Source organism: Periplaneta americana, chromosome 15, assembly GCF_040183065.1.
Source record: "Periplaneta americana isolate PAMFEO1 chromosome 15, P.americana_PAMFEO1_priV1, whole genome shotgun sequence".
Classification (NCBI taxonomy): Eukaryota; Metazoa; Arthropoda; class Insecta; order Blattodea; family Blattidae; genus Periplaneta; species Periplaneta americana.
In genome coordinates, this window is record NC_091131.1 from 41304163 (window position 1) to 41320385 (window position 16223).

Sequence of the window (16223 nt, forward strand, 5' to 3'; positions counted from 1 at the left end):
ATAGATACTCGCTCACAACACCATATCACAGTCTCCATTCCTAAACACAGAACATCCTTCTATTCTTCATCTTTCACCGTCTCTGCAGCTCATCTCTGGAACTCTCTACCACAACATTGTCTAGTTTAAAAAATAAATTAAAATTGCACTTTTTGAATTAGTTTCCTTTCAGATATAAGCCCTTTTCTCTGCCATAGTTTTGTAAAAATATAGGCTATATATTTATTTTTCCTTCCTTTCCCCTTTTTGTTCTCTTTATCAGCCGATGTATTTATTATCATAGCCTTTTTATCGTGAATTTTATTTAATTTTCGTATTTCTTTTCTTTTGTATTATTATTTTATTACATTCCATTTTGATATATTCTTCCTTATGTTTTTCCGTATTAACCATTTGTACTAAATGAGTTGCTTTCACTATATTTCAATGTATTTTACTTTCTTTTTTTTTCTATTATGGCATTATTTCATGTTGTTTAGTGTCGATTTTATTATACTATTACTATTATTATTATTATTATTAATTTTTTTGTAATATGTTAGTATTCTGTTCTTTAACTTTTTGTTAAATTTTAACTGCTTGTATACTTTGTGACCTAGTAGAGTGTAAGAGAAGGCCCTATGGCCTTAACTCTGCCAGTATAAATAAAGAATTATAGTATTATTATTATTATTATTATTATTATTATTATTATTATTTTCAACGGTCTCCCGGCTCTCGTATTTTCCTTCTCTTCGAGCATTTTTCTTCCTTATTTTTGCATAATTTAAAAATAATTATTCTGAACATCTAAACATTTGATTTTGTCGTGAATGGTGATTGTTTATGTGATGAGTTTTGTTGTTCAAGAAATGTATTTGAATATGTAGTCTTAATAGAAAGTAGTACTTTCCAAGAATGGGTTCTAATGCTCACCCGTTAAAATCAAACGTGTTAATGTTATAAATTTCCGAAAAACTAGCTAGTTTTGTTATGAGCATACCAAGAAGTAATGCTCATACAAAGAGGGTGTTTCACCTCATGAAAAATTGGACAGATGTTCAAAACAGGAGCACGATACATCTAATCAAATCAGAGCTGAAAATTGCAATCAACTTCAGCTATTACGCGAGACAAAATCTGTCTCAAAATACTCTTAATTTAAGCTTAGCTGCCCAAGTGTACAATAAAGTTATTTTTTAGTAACTGAACCGAATAATTTGTCAAAATTTTGTCGATTCCTTAATCTCCCGTATTATCTTTAAAAATCACCCTATTCCTATCACATGAAAGTTTATTTCATGAAGTCATGATAAAGTCAAACCATTCCAAAAAAAAATAATAATAATTTATGGAAAAAAGCAAAAACTTTTCTACTTAAGAATCCTTTCAAAGTGAAAATTGACTCTGCGTTCTTGAATTCAAATGCAAATCAAATATTTTTTCCTAAAATGTTATTTTGTATGAACTATTCCAGGATGAATTCTTTCTTAATATATATTACCTTATTTGTTCACTTTAAAGAATCAGTTATTTAGCTATTTTCCAGGAACTTGCAAAGAATTCAGCTGATTTCGCGATCTATTGCTGCACTCGTAAGGCTATGGATCGGTGAAAATAACGAAAAACTCATTAAAATAGAAATTTTGTTTTTAACTCTAAAAATAAAATGTTTCAGTTTTCTAAATCTGTGCTTATTTTGGCCCTACGACAATTTAAAGCTCCTCAGGACGAATTTAAAGGGACCAGCGCATGCGTGGTGCTGCAGCCCTTTAAACTGACACTCAGCTGTCATTCTGACAGACTTTGTTCTTCAATCCAACTAATTTTATTTTTCATTCAGTACATATTTCGCGCTCTTATGTAGGAGAAAATGTGTGTGTAGACCGGTATAGTGATGAACAAGGGGAACGGTTTCATGAAGACATTTCCATCATGGAGAAGAGGTGCCAAGGTCGTAAGGATCCAGTAATGATAAGGGATTACTGTTGGCTTCTTGTGAGGGAGAGCAGCCAGGAGTACAAGTGAAAATCACGTAAGTTACTACCGAACACTTTTAAGCAAAGCTGCAGGTATGTTCCCTTAAAATATGGCCCTAATATTATTGCATGCATATAAAACTACATTTGTGAATTAATCTTTCACCTAACATGAATACATCATTATATCATACTAGTGGCTTGTGCAGCAAATGCTGCAGACCAAGTTCATTAGAAGTTTAAATAAAGATTTTCGCTAAACTGGAGAATTCCCACGGTATCTTTGAACCGTGCCGTTACGTTTAGCACCAAATTTAAGTATATACACAATCTCGCCAACGACGTTGGTGTGTGGCGTCGTTGGAGGGAGAAATTTGTTTATTTTCTCTCTCTATCTCCTTCGTTCTGAACATTACTGAGAGATAGCACCACTGTTAGCTACAATGTATATTTGCGCAAATATATTGAAGTAGATTACGTAACTTATTACGTGACTTAGATGAGAGTCTCGGGACAAAACAGTTTTGCTATATTTCGTTTTTTATTAAATGTTAAGCACAGGAACGCCATTTCGTAATTTTATTAAAGAAACAAGCCAAACAAATTATCTTTGCATCAAAAACGGATGCTCTCTGGACCAAATTATCGTATTTTATAATTGTTTTAATGCAACAGAAGCCAGAAGTCTTGCACTTGACTAATGCAGTGAATTATTTAAGAATATAGTCGCGAATTTTCTACCACTATTTTGATTGTGTTTTGTTTGGCATGCTCGGTACGGCCCGGTGACTAGTGGCCAGCGAGTAACGTCGACTATCGACATTGCTCTGCCGTGGGTATTATCCAGTTGTTCCAAGATTTTTTTTAGATTTATTTTCCAGACAGAATATCAGACATTTTGAAAGCTATTTGCTTCCATAATAATTAAACATGCTCCACGAAATATGTAGCATTGAAAGCGACGTAACAACTCAGTGAAGTTTAACTTTGTCAAAAACACCAAACAATTACCTGTAATATTTCATTTTTAATGGTTATAATGTTAACAAACCTTCTTGAGTTTTGTAGTTTATTAATAACTTATACACATTATACAGCAGTACTAAGAAAATTGCACAACAGAAAAATTCAGATCTGTAAATTTTATTTATGATAATATTATAACCTTCGTAATAAGTTTTGAAGTTCTTAGTAACCAGTATAGAGACAAATGAAGATCGACCTATTGACATTTTATGTTAGAGAATCTGTTGGCAATTCTGGAGTCATGGCCTCCATGATATTGTTTATTTTAGTGTTTGTCTTGTTCTGGAAAGCTATTAGTTCTCAAAACTGACGACAGATGGATTTTGGAAAATAGGAAAATTATGTAGGAAAACTAACGCTTCATTGAAAGTTACTATTTTTCTGAAAATCCTTGGATGCCAAGCTTCAAAATGAGGTGTCATTTATTAAAATCCGTTTAGTCGTTTTCCCGTAATTTCCATTACCAGTTCAAATTATATATATATATATATATATATATATATATATATATATATATATATATATATATAATAAATACGAATTAATCTAACATAATATTTTATCTGAAACCGCGTGCCTGGGATTTTAAATGTGTTTATATCTTTTTAACATGACGTGATAGAAGATTTCTATGGCGATGTTCAAAATCAGAGCAATTTTTCGTTAAGAATCACCTATTTTTATCGCGGAGGTATGACAATTTTTTTTTTGTTGGGTAGTGTTATTAAATGAATTATATCGTTTGTAATTTTTTCCATACAAATACTGATTTTGCTTTAGCAGTTGAAATCTTAAGTTCGTCTCCATTATTTCTTTGACGTTACTGGCTGTTCTTTGAAGTCCGTCTTCTGTTTCTTAAAGACTACCTGGTCATCTGCAAATAAGACGGTTTCAAGTCCATGTTTATTTAATGAAATTTCTCCTTTAAAATCATTCTTCCAATGTTTAGCAGCTTATATATATATATATATATATATATATATATATATATATATATATATATATATATATAGGGTGTTTCAAAAATATGGGGCATAATTACAGGTATGTATTTCCCACATGTAGACAATCAAAAAAGTCCATTACAACATGTGTCCGGAAATGCTTCATTTCCGAGTTATGGTCTTCACAACATTGAAATTCACCGGAAAGTTTTTCTTTCCGCAGGTCGTTGTCATTACAGAAGATGTTCAAAATGTCCACATCCTGCTTGAATACAGACCTCACATTGACCTGCGAACACGATCCCAAACTCCAGGAGTATTGCGTATGTCCTCAGAACATGCCACAATTCGATTCCGAAGGGATTCCAAATCAGGCACCGGAGACGAATAAACCAATGATTTTAAATGGCCCCACAAGTAGAAATCGAGAGGGTTCAGATCAGGTGAGCGTGGAGGCCAAGCAATTGGGCCACCTCTACCTATCCATCGATCAGGAAACCTTCGATCCAAGTACCGGCGAGCCGTACGACTGAAGTGTGCAGGAGCGCCATCATGCAAGAAGTGAATGTGTTGACGATTGATCAGTGGAGTGTCTTCTAAAACATGACGTACGGTATGGTGTTTTCCAGGAAGTTTGTGTACTCCTGCCCCATAAGTCTGTTTACAAGTACATGGGGGTCCAACTAATCGATCACCAATGATACCGGCCCACATGTTGAGGGAGAACCGCACCTGGTGATGAGATGCAACAGTTGCACGTGGGTTTTCATACGCCCATACATGCTGATTGTGGAAATTTGTTATGCCATCTCGTGTGAACTGTGCTTCATCTGTAAATAATACTAAGGCAGGAAAGTTCGGATTTACACCACACTGCTGCAAGAACCACTGACAGAACCTAACTCGTGCAGGGTAATCTGCTGGTGACAGGGCCTGTACACGTTGCAAATGATAAGGACACAATTGATACTCTTTCAACAGTCTCCAGACAGTCGTATGAGGAACATTGACTTGCAACGCTACCCTTCGTGTGCTGATAGAAGGAGTCATGTTCACAGCCTCCAGAATCTCCTCCTGTATTTCTGGAGTTGTAGATCTTGGTCGTCCCCTTCCCAAACCACGAGAGTTAAATTTTCCATACTCGCACAGACGGTAATGGAGACGTACAAATGTCTTCCGATCTGGACATTGTCGCTGTGGGTACCTCTCCTGGTACAAACGACGAGCCAGCGCAGCATTGCCGTCCGCCTTACCGTACATGAAGTGTATCTCTGCCAGCTCTTGATTTGAATACATGTCGCACAGTCTAACGCCTACACAACACTGAATGTAACCTTCGCCTCGGAATTAACTGTCAGAGTGCCCTCTTAATGTCTCCTTTGACGGCAACGACCTGCGGAAAGAAAATCGTTCCGGTGAATTTCAATGTTGTGAAGGCCATAACTCGGAAATAAAGTATTTCCGGACACATGTTGTAATTAACTATTTTGATTGTCTACATGTGGGAAATACATACCTGAAATTATGCCCCGTATTTTTTAAACACCTTACATATATATATATATATATATATATATATATATATATATATATATATATATATATATATATATATATATATATATATATATATGTGTGTGTTTAAATAGAGCTGGCGACAAGGGACATCCTTGTTTAGCAGTCTGATTTATTTCTTCTAACCTCACGCCATTGTAAATTATTGTAATAATTACATTCTTATGCAAACTTGTATGGTTACCCTTTATCTTACTTTATTTACCATAAGTTCTTCATATTTATACGAAAAGGAATTTTCCACTCTAATTAAAGTGTAAATATAACAAGTACAGAAATGGAGTTGACGTACCCTCATATTTATGACTAAGGTTTGTCACCTTAAAGCCCAATATATATCAGCTTATGCAAGGACAGAAGGCCCATCCGTTACACCAGTTTTGATAAGTTAAAATGCTCTAAATTACACTAAATTACAACTTTCAATTATATAGAGCAATTTAGTTGTTTATGTGAAAAAGGTATCTAAGTGAAAACAAAGTATAGTAACTGGTAGAGTCCTGAGGGTATTGATGTTCGAGATGTATCTTAAAGCTTGAGGACCAACCTACTTGTCAATTTATTATTCCCGAGTAACGCATACAACAGTACATTATGCAACGAGCCTATAATGATAGTATTTAAGACGCGAGTATGTTTGTTTATGAAACGAGCGCAAGCGAGTTTCATAATTTTCATACGAGCGTCTTAATTACCATTATAGGCAAGTTTCATACGACTTTTTATGCTCGACCATATTTTTAACTTGAAATTATTCAGAAGTATTCATTTTATTCGTATCTGACCGAAGAGCGGAAGTGACCTTGTGCATAGCTCGTAAATTGTGAGATGTGCGCAGACGCGAAAGTATTGATTTTTTCCGAGGAACAATAATGTCATTGACGTTGATACAATCTAGAGAATAACATGAACTAATTTTGATATAACCTGGAAATTGATTTAGAATTGAAAAACGAGATGACAAATTGAATTTATATGAATATTATTTACAATTAACGCTAATTATTATAGTAACAGAACATAACCTTCTGCGATAGTATTGGATTTCCAGCCTCCGTGACGTTTTCTCTCGTTGTCTTTCGATTGCATATCCGAGAATAATCGAAAACCTGAACTTTAATGAATAGGTGTACTTTAATGACATGCATTAAAGGACTGCTACCAGGTGTATAATTACTACATTTCGTCATGGTCGAGCATAAAGTATAATTTTTAGGGAAAAAATTAATTGATCTTCATTTCACTTCATGAATACAGACTGGCAATTCAATTCAGATCTAAGGGCCGGTTTCAACAACAGAGGCTAGAAGGGATGGAGTTACAGGAGAATGGAAAAAGTTACACAACGCAGAACTGCATGCATTGCATTCTTCACCTAACATAATTAGGAACATTAAATCCAGACGTTTGAGATGGGAAGGGCATGTAGCACATATGGGTGAATCCAGAAATGCATATAGAGTGTTTGTTGGGAGAATTAAGGGGAGGCAGAGGTGAATATTTCAAAATCCACAAAATTTATCCGATTTGTTTGAAATTGATCATGGATACTAAGTACGTTATTAGTAATGGACATACCAAGTTTCAACTTTCTAAGTACAATAGTTCTGTAAATATTAATAATTTTATAAAACTTTATATCGTTTGATATAAAATGCTCCATGCTCCCCCCTCTTCGTAATTGAGTCATCATATAGCCAAATGGCTGGTCTCAAAATTGAGACGATTCAACAAGGCTCATGACAACAATCACCTCCTACATAATAGCCAAATTGGCTAGTCTCTTATATATGAGACAACTCATCCTGCCTAAGGTATTCCGTGGTTTTCCTAAGGCGTAAGACAAATGTCGGGATGAGCCCTATAAGAAATGGGCCACGGACCTATATGCCCTTCCCCATATATATTCCCCTTTATTACAAACGACGTAAGCCCTAGTTCAGAACCTATAAATTGTCTATTAAATATACGAGGTCACTCAAATAGTCGCAATTTGAAAGGACAGGGACCTCTCAAATTGCAGATTTAGATTCCACGGCGCTTCTTCCGACGGCCTTCACATGCTTTGTCATCGAACAACAGATGACAGCGTCTCGCCATCCTAACGGCAAACACCAGCCATCTCCTCCTCGCCCCGTTCCCTGATCACTTGATCAAATCTCAATCCCCCTCGCGTATGTGGTACCTAAGAGGTTACGTCCAATTTCGGCTTCCCCTTCAAAATTTTCTAGAGCTTCTTCAGTGGAGCAGCGTAACCCGGAGTGAGACTAGTGGCCAACAGGCTTGGAGCTCACATACTTAGTTTTGTACAGCCCCCAACCCCTTGCAAGGACGCGTTTTGCGTACCTTTTAAATTTGTCCTCCCAATTCTCTTTCGATTTTCGATTTTTTTCGATATTGTAAGAAATTTTCAATATTCATTTTTATTTATATGTTCAGAGAAGGTATATAAATAATGATAAGTATTAGTTTATTATGGGAATAATATAGTAATACAGTTATCTTGGTTTTAATTTCATACTTTTAAACGGCATAAAATCAAAAACTAACATCGTAATATCAAAATAAAAATAATAAAAATGGAAAAAACCAAATTTTCATTTCTTCTTCAGTTTTGTTCGAAAATTTCATCTCTGCCTCCCCTTAAGGGCAAAAGACTTTTGAGGAGGCCGAGACGTAGATGAGAGGATAATATTAAAATGGATTTGAGGGAGGTAGGATATGATGGTAGAGACTGGATTAATCTTGCTCAGAACAGGGACCGATGGTGGGCTTTTATGAGGGCGGCAATGAACCTCCGGGTTCTCTAAAAGTCATTTGTAAGTAAGTATACTGTACTTCTAAAACACAAATTGAGAGTTCTTTCTTTGTTGTTATTAATAAAACGTAAACCTCTGTAGAACACGATAAACATAAATATCAGTTATAAAGTAAATTATAAAACAATAAATATTCAAGGGAAAATATTTCCATCAATACATAATATCCACTTTCTAGTGTGCGTCCTTTTTAGGCACACATATTGCAAGTAAACTTCAATGGAAGACGTGGCATTCAAAAGTATGGAAATACCGATTAACTAAACGAAATTCCTGCAACATTAATTAACTCAGACACTTCCCATATTTTCTCTTGCGGTTGGTTCAGTCGCGATAAAAGGTTCCTTTAAATATTCCCACAAGAATAAATCTAATGACGTCAGGACACATGTATTCACTAAAACAACACCTGTTCGTTGCATGAATAAGTTGCCATGCTGTATCTTCCCGATATAGCCTATCTTGTATGTATGTGTTTGTATTTATTCACACTGCAATGGGTATATACCCGGTGGCAGAGGTAACTAATTACACTCAATAATGACAATAATAAACTTATTAATTAAAAATACAATTAATAATAATACTAATAATTACTAATAATAATAATAATAATAATAATAATAATAATAATAATAATAACAACAACAGGGAATATACTAAATTAAATGAAACTATCACTTAAAATAACATTTGAAATATTCTAATGTGTATCTTAAAACTAAGATCGAACTAAAACCCACGAGTATATGTTCATATCTGCACAAGTACCTTTCAACATTACACTCATTTCGCTGTCAACTCACTCACTGCACTGGAACTACAACACATTTCACTGACTGTATCCTGATTTCACTAACACTTCAAAAACATTTCACTGTTCAAATTCTTTGCACTGCCACTATAAACTATAAAGCTTCACTGACAGGAACACGTTTCACTTACACAGCACACTTCACTGACACGACATACTTCTTCACTGATACAACACACTTCACTGACACAACATAATTCTTCACTGATACAACACTTCAATAACAACATATCATTTACACCCTTTAACTACTGTGTATAATTACCTTCTATTAGTAAGGTCCTTAAGCCTATTTTTAAATGCGTTTTTGGTTGTTGGTAAAGCCTTTAGTAAGTCTGCAGGTAAAGCATTCCAGTCCCTGATAGTACGATTGAGAAAAGAAAACTTTCCAGTGTCCGTCCTCTGCCTTCTTTCCCTCAATTTATATGAGTGGTCGTTCCTTGAAGAGTAATTTGGCGGCTGCAACCTATTTTTTATTTCTCTCCAGGCAGAAATATCAGAATAGTATCGTATAATAACGGACGTACGTACATATGCGCTACAATGAGATATCTTTCATGTTTGATGTCTGTATTCCTGGTTTCTTGTAAACTATTATGGAAACTAGCGATTTGATATCAATACTGCCATAAATTATAATCAAACATTAAGTTTTGAAAGTATACACATTCATACAGAAGATTGTTCCAACGTGTGATTTTGTCCAGTAGTAAGTATCAAAATATTCACACGTCGGTACTTCTTAAGCTAATAATGGTGGAACACGATTCAAGTTACATTGTAATTCTTGTAGTTGTAGGTTTTCCGAGAATGAATGGTGGGGTTTTACGCGTTCACTGTGAAGCACTCATCGCATGTAAGCTATAGGGCGCACAATAACCAAAACATGTTTAAGTGTACGGATTCGTCCAGGATCCAGCCTTACTACAGCCAGCCAGTCAGCTGTTCCTCTGGCAAGAAACAGTTAATGGTAGGTCCTCTTATCACTAAAGAATTATTTATCAATTGTTGAATTGTAAACCGCTCGTCACGGTGAGATCTACTTACAGAAGCAAAGTTTACAATGACTTTTAAAAACGGCTTTTGTAAATATGAAAGCAATGTTATAGTTATTTATGATATACAGTCAAGTATCGTAATGTATTATACTTGAAGCAAGTAACGCGATAGGTTTGGAAGTAAATCCCGAAAAGACAGAGTTTATGATTATGTCTCGCGACCAGAATATTGTACGAAATGGAAATATAAAAACTGGAGATCTATCCTTCGAAGGCGTGGAAAAATTCAAATATCTTGGAGCAACAGTAACAAATATAAATGACACTCGGAAGGAAATTAAACGCAGAATAAATATTGGAAATCCCTGTTATTATTCGGTTGAGAAGATTTTGTCATTAGTCTGCTGTCAAAAAATCTGAAAGTTAGAATTTATAAAAACAGTTATACTAGGCCTACCGGTTGTTCTGTATGGCTATGAAACTTAGACTGTCATTTTGAGGAATAGAGATTAAGGGTGTTTTAGGATAAGGTTCTTAGGAAAATATTTGGGGCTAAGAGGGATGAAGTTACAGGAGAATAGAGAAAGTTACACAACGCAGAACTGCACGCATTGTATTGTTCACCTGGCATAATTAGGAACATTAAATCCAGACGTTTGAGATGGGCAGAGTATGTAGCAGGTATGGGCGAATCCAGAAATTCATATACTGCGTGTTCAGTTCAAAGTATGTCATAGCTCGCTGTATGCTGTCATGTGGCTAATCGTTGAGCCTAGAGAATTCAATCTTCCTACACTTCCACAGAGGCGTATTACCTATGTGCCAGAGAAGTTGCCTAGCAAGTACGGCGTTCATTCTGAAGAGTACTTACCGATATGTACGGTAACACCTGTAGTGGCAGGAATGTGAACTGTTTGGAAACACGTACTGAGATGAGTTTTTTCCTTACTGTCGGGATATGGGGAGAGGGTTAAGACGATTACTTACGTATTTGTTGACATTAACTTCGACGGTCAACATGGACACGGAGCATTTGATTTGTGTTGTGGAATGTTGCCGTACGCAACCGATGATAACAAATACCCTGCGTTCGACTTGCCCGAGCAAAACACAGTTCGAAAGAGGTTATGGTAGCACACAGACTTTAGAGACCGCCATCTTTGCTACGACGTTTAAGTTATACAGTTCAAGTTCTCAAGTTCAGATTGAACGCCTTGATTAATAGGCAACTTCTCTGACATAAAAGCTGGAACTCGCTTCAAATCGCTGACTCACAACTGTGACGTCGTGACACACTTTGAAATGAACACCCAGTAGAGTGTTAGTAATGTATTATATAGGGTGGGTTAACAATCGTTTTCCCCAAACACTTCCTTCCTTAGCAGATATTGTTCAAAATGGAGGCCCTGTTTCTCGATACACAATTCATAATTTTTGGACACTGATTTGTAGTTGGCAGAACATAACTGACGACTTCAATCGATTATCACGAACGATTTCGATCATCTGTCGCAACTGATGCAGATGCTGAGGTTTCTGAGAAAAAAAAAACATCATTTTTCAGGATACCTTACACAATTGTGCCGGTTCACTTTACCATTTAGCTCAAAAGTGGCTTCATCAGTCCATAGAATTGTCAGTCAGAATCGGCTTCATATTGAATGCAAGAAACTAGCAGTTATCATGTAAACCAACACAATAAATACAAAACAACAACAAGGCATGACATCGGAAAAACTGTTGACGCACGAATATGGTTGTCAACCCACCAATTATTACATCAGTTTATCGTTTATTCTAGTTATAACATCAGCATATTATGTGTACAAGTACGAAACCTAAAAACGAATATTGGGGAAAGCGACTTTTGACCCACCTTCTCTTACAGTACGAGAAAAGAAAAACTGTCAAGAGAGGCCGAAAGACGATTTTGATATGAATTGAGTATAGTGATATGATGATACTATACGCATACTCTAAAACGTTTTATACGATTTGATATTTTCTATTAATGGAATTTAACTATTTACTATTATTTTCACTTTCCACTGTTTACTCTAAAGTTTTGTCGTTCTATTAGAATTGACTATTTTGCTCAAGTACCAATTCACCAATTAAATATTAGAATCCACCTAATTTCAACTAATCATAGCCATCTATCACTATAATTGTAGATTTCAGGCTGTCGCTTTTATCTTGTAGCAGGTTATTCGCAATTGTTTTCTTTCAGTTTAACAATTTAGAAGACCATGGCGACCATGCCACTATTAATAATAATTTAATATCATCAAACCAGAGCCTTCTTCAGTTACAAGCCGGGGCCATACGTCGGCAATACTGTATGTATGTAATTAACTGTCAAACGGAGGCCTACTATTCAGAACACGTGTTTGTGCTAATGCCGATTTTCAGTGTAAATTAATGTTACAATATAAGTGTGTGTCGATGGAATTAAGTTCGCTGTCGTACCAAAAGTTAATTGTTGATGTGTTATAAACTAAGTGCGTGTTGGCGATAAAAACTAGACAATAAATGAAAATATGGCTGCAGTCTTTCGCAATTTTTACGGTTATTATTAATGACAAAATGATTGACAATTCTTCTAAATATTAAATATTGTATAAACTACATTTTTATTGTCTTACTTGTGGTTTGTGGTGTATCAGAATTCTAGCCAAATTGTTGGGTCTCGCTTGCTATATCAGTAAAGTTACGCAGTTGATTTTCAAGTTCATTGTAAACAGCTGTTTTGTGATCCCACAAATGTTGCACTTTAGTTGAAGATTCGGAATGCCTGCTATACGTCAGAACTGTCTATTTGTAGATGCATACACTCACTTTGTTGGTTTTCAAGGTTTGTGTATTAATATTATTTATTTTGTAATAAATTAGTTATAAACATGTTCCTTTTCACTTCGTATTTACAGGATTTAAAATTCACTAAGCTTACGCTAATTGGCACATACCGGTACTTAATAGATAATGATGTGTTTTGTTACACATTATGTTGAAAGTATGTTTCTTCATTTTTTCATAGATCTTAATACTTGGCCTTGGCCTATTTAAAATTATAAATTATAATCACATGAAATTAAAATGTATATGATATTCTAGACCTTTCACGTCAGAGATGAAACAACATAAAGCGGCAAAACATTGTCAATTTACTAATCACATAATGGTTAATTGATTAGAATACGGTACTGCGAAAGTAGGTCGTTATTTTATTTATTTTTGGTACAAGTAACATTTGTTTAAGTATTTATTTATTTTCCCTTGTACCATCAATAAAAAACACGTACGCTTTTAATTTTTTTTTAAGTTATAAGTGGCTGTATGTAAGTACTTAAGCGGTATTCTGAAATGCAAATAAAATACCATTTCGGATTCCGTCATAAATTACGTACATCAATACACTGAATATTGATCATATGCACTTAGTTTTATATCAATTAATGTCGAAAATGTACATGTGACAACGAAATCAAAGCACTAAAACGTCAAACGTCAAGCCTTTATTTCGCCTCCGCCCGCCTCCACTCAGCGTTGCCAAACCTACCCATGCTCCGGCTTGTAACTGAAGATGGCTCTGCATCAAACACAAAAACAAATAGAACGATGTCTCGAATGAATATTAAATTCTAGAATATTCAGAGGAATATTCAGAACTCTGTGTTGAAATAAATTACCAGATTCAAGGAAACCCGAGAAGAGTTATTCTACATCAAACGCCGGGAAAGCCTCAAGTCGTACAAAACTAACTAGTTCAAAATTAAATGTTATAACCTCAAGCGTTGATCGGTATTCGGATAATCGATGCTCTACTAATCTACTGTATAGGTTTTTCTATTCCTTTAAATATACCTATCGTCCCTTTCAACCTGCATGATTATTTCACTTCCACTCTGAATTTTTTTTATTTTAGTAGGCTATTTTACGATGCTTTATCAACAGCTTAGGTTATAAGCGTCTGAATGAGACGAAGGTGATAATGCCGGTGAAATGAGTCCGGGGTCCAGCACCGAAAGTTACCCAGCATTTGCTCATATTGGGTTGAGGGAAAACCCCGGAAAAAACCTCAACCAGGTAGCTTACCCCGACCGGGAATCGAACCCGGGCCACCTGGTTTCGCAGCCAGACGCGCTAACCGTTACTCCACAGGCGTGGACTCCACCCTGTATAAATACTGTAGAATGAAATTTAAAAATGATCTCGATGACATCATAACAATATTGGCAAATATATTTTGTTTCCATAAAAGTATTTCTTTCTAAATACACGATCTACGTGTCTGAGTTCTTTTAAAAAAAAATAATTATTTTAAAAAATCCAGTGTTTGTGTGTGTACATTTTAGATGTAAATGACTCAGTTAGTGAAGTATCGTAATACTTATCAGTTAAGATCAGCTCTTGGGAAATCTAAACCTCCCACTCTTCTACGCCTTCGCAATTTCTCTCACGTCACACAATAGGCCTATATTACAATCGCAAAACTTTCTTCTTAATCAACCTAACAATCAACAATGTCAGATAATGCTTTATCTATATCATGCTATTTAAGACTAAGTTACTAAGCGAAATGGTTTAACTGCCACAGTGGACTGTCGCCTGGAAAGACGGCTCTAAACCCACGCTGGGAATTTCATTAATACGGGAGTGTATTTACATTTTAATTACGTCACCCGAAAGAAATTTACGATAGTTTGAAGATATCACTGTCTCTGGTAGAAAATATAAAAACTTATATTCATGATGAAATCTTTCAAAAAGCTTCAACATTACGCTGAGCTTCCGGAATGTTGCAGCATACATTCAAAACTATAATGTGCATATAAAATGAAAGCCAGATGCAAATTTATTTGTTACTTACCGTCTGATATGAATGTTCCAAGCAAAACTATGTAGCTAGAACTTTATATATCCCAAGGAGTATGGAGAGATATTGTCACTTCACTGCTCTTACGTTACGACAGACAAGAAACTCACCTGGAGTAAGTGCAGGGTATTTATATGAAGCCGTTTATCTTATCCATGGGTGGCAATGATAAGGCTTTATCGCATATCACACATACATGTACCTAGGAGCTTTGACTTTCCACAAGATTCGAGTATTTCAACGACAAACAATTACACAACAGACTACTTTAAAGCCGCTTAAAAAGAAGAGCGCATTTCAGATTACAAACAGGGACTGTAGAAACACTTGAAGTTACAGGAGAATGGAGAAAGTTACACAACGCAGAACTACACGCATTTTATTCTTCACCTGACATAATTAGGAACATTAAATCCACACGTTTAGATGGGCAGGGACTCATCACGTTACTTATCTTTGTAAGAGGCTTCGTTAAACAATTTATAAATTCGTTAATCTTCGTTGCTACTTACCCATTAGAGTTCTACGAAATAAATAATTGATTAAATGGCGATCTTACTCGTGTTAATTATGTAAGCATGTGCGGCTTACAGCTGTTTCGGTGCTATTCGACACCATCCTCAGAGCCTACTACTGGGTGTTCAGTTCAAAGTGTGTCATGGCTCGCTGCATGCCGTCATATGGCTAGTCGATGAGCCTAGAGAATTCAATCTTCCTACACTTCCGCAGAGGTGTATAACCTACGTGTCAGAGAAGTTGCCTAGCAAGTACGGCGTTCATTCTGAAGAGTACTTACCGATATGTACGGTAACGCCGGTAATGGCAGGAATGTGAACTGTTTGGAAACATGTACTGAGGTGGATTTTTTTCTTACTGTCGGGATATGGGGAGAGGGTTAAGACGATTACTTACGTATTTGTTGACATTAACTTCGACGGACAACATGGACACGGAGCATTTGATTTGTGTTGTGGAATGTTTCTGTACGCAACCGATGATAACAAATACCCTGCGTACGACTTGGCCGTGCAAAACACAGTTCGAAAGAGGTTATGATTAGCACACACACAGTATAGACCGCCATCTGTTGCTACGACGTTCAAGTTATACCGTATACGTTCTCAAGTTCAGATGGAACGCCTTGATTAATAAGCAACTTCTCTGACATAGAAGCTGAAACTCGCTTCAAATCGCTGACTTACAACAGTGACGT

The 16223-nt window shown here is 35.7% G+C and overlaps 1 protein-coding gene across 2 annotated transcripts in view; it reads right to left on the bottom strand.

The window, feature by feature from the left end:
• Positions 1–15102, bottom strand: part of LOC138714812 (uncharacterized) — a 480985-nt gene extending 465883 nt beyond the window's left edge. For both annotated transcript variants that reach the window (XM_069846967.1, XM_069846965.1), the window contains exon 1: positions 15005–15102. The gene's annotated coding sequence lies outside the window, so the exon portion shown is untranslated. The remainder of the gene's footprint in view (positions 1–15004) is intronic.
• Between the last annotated feature and the right edge of the window lie 1121 nt (positions 15103–16223).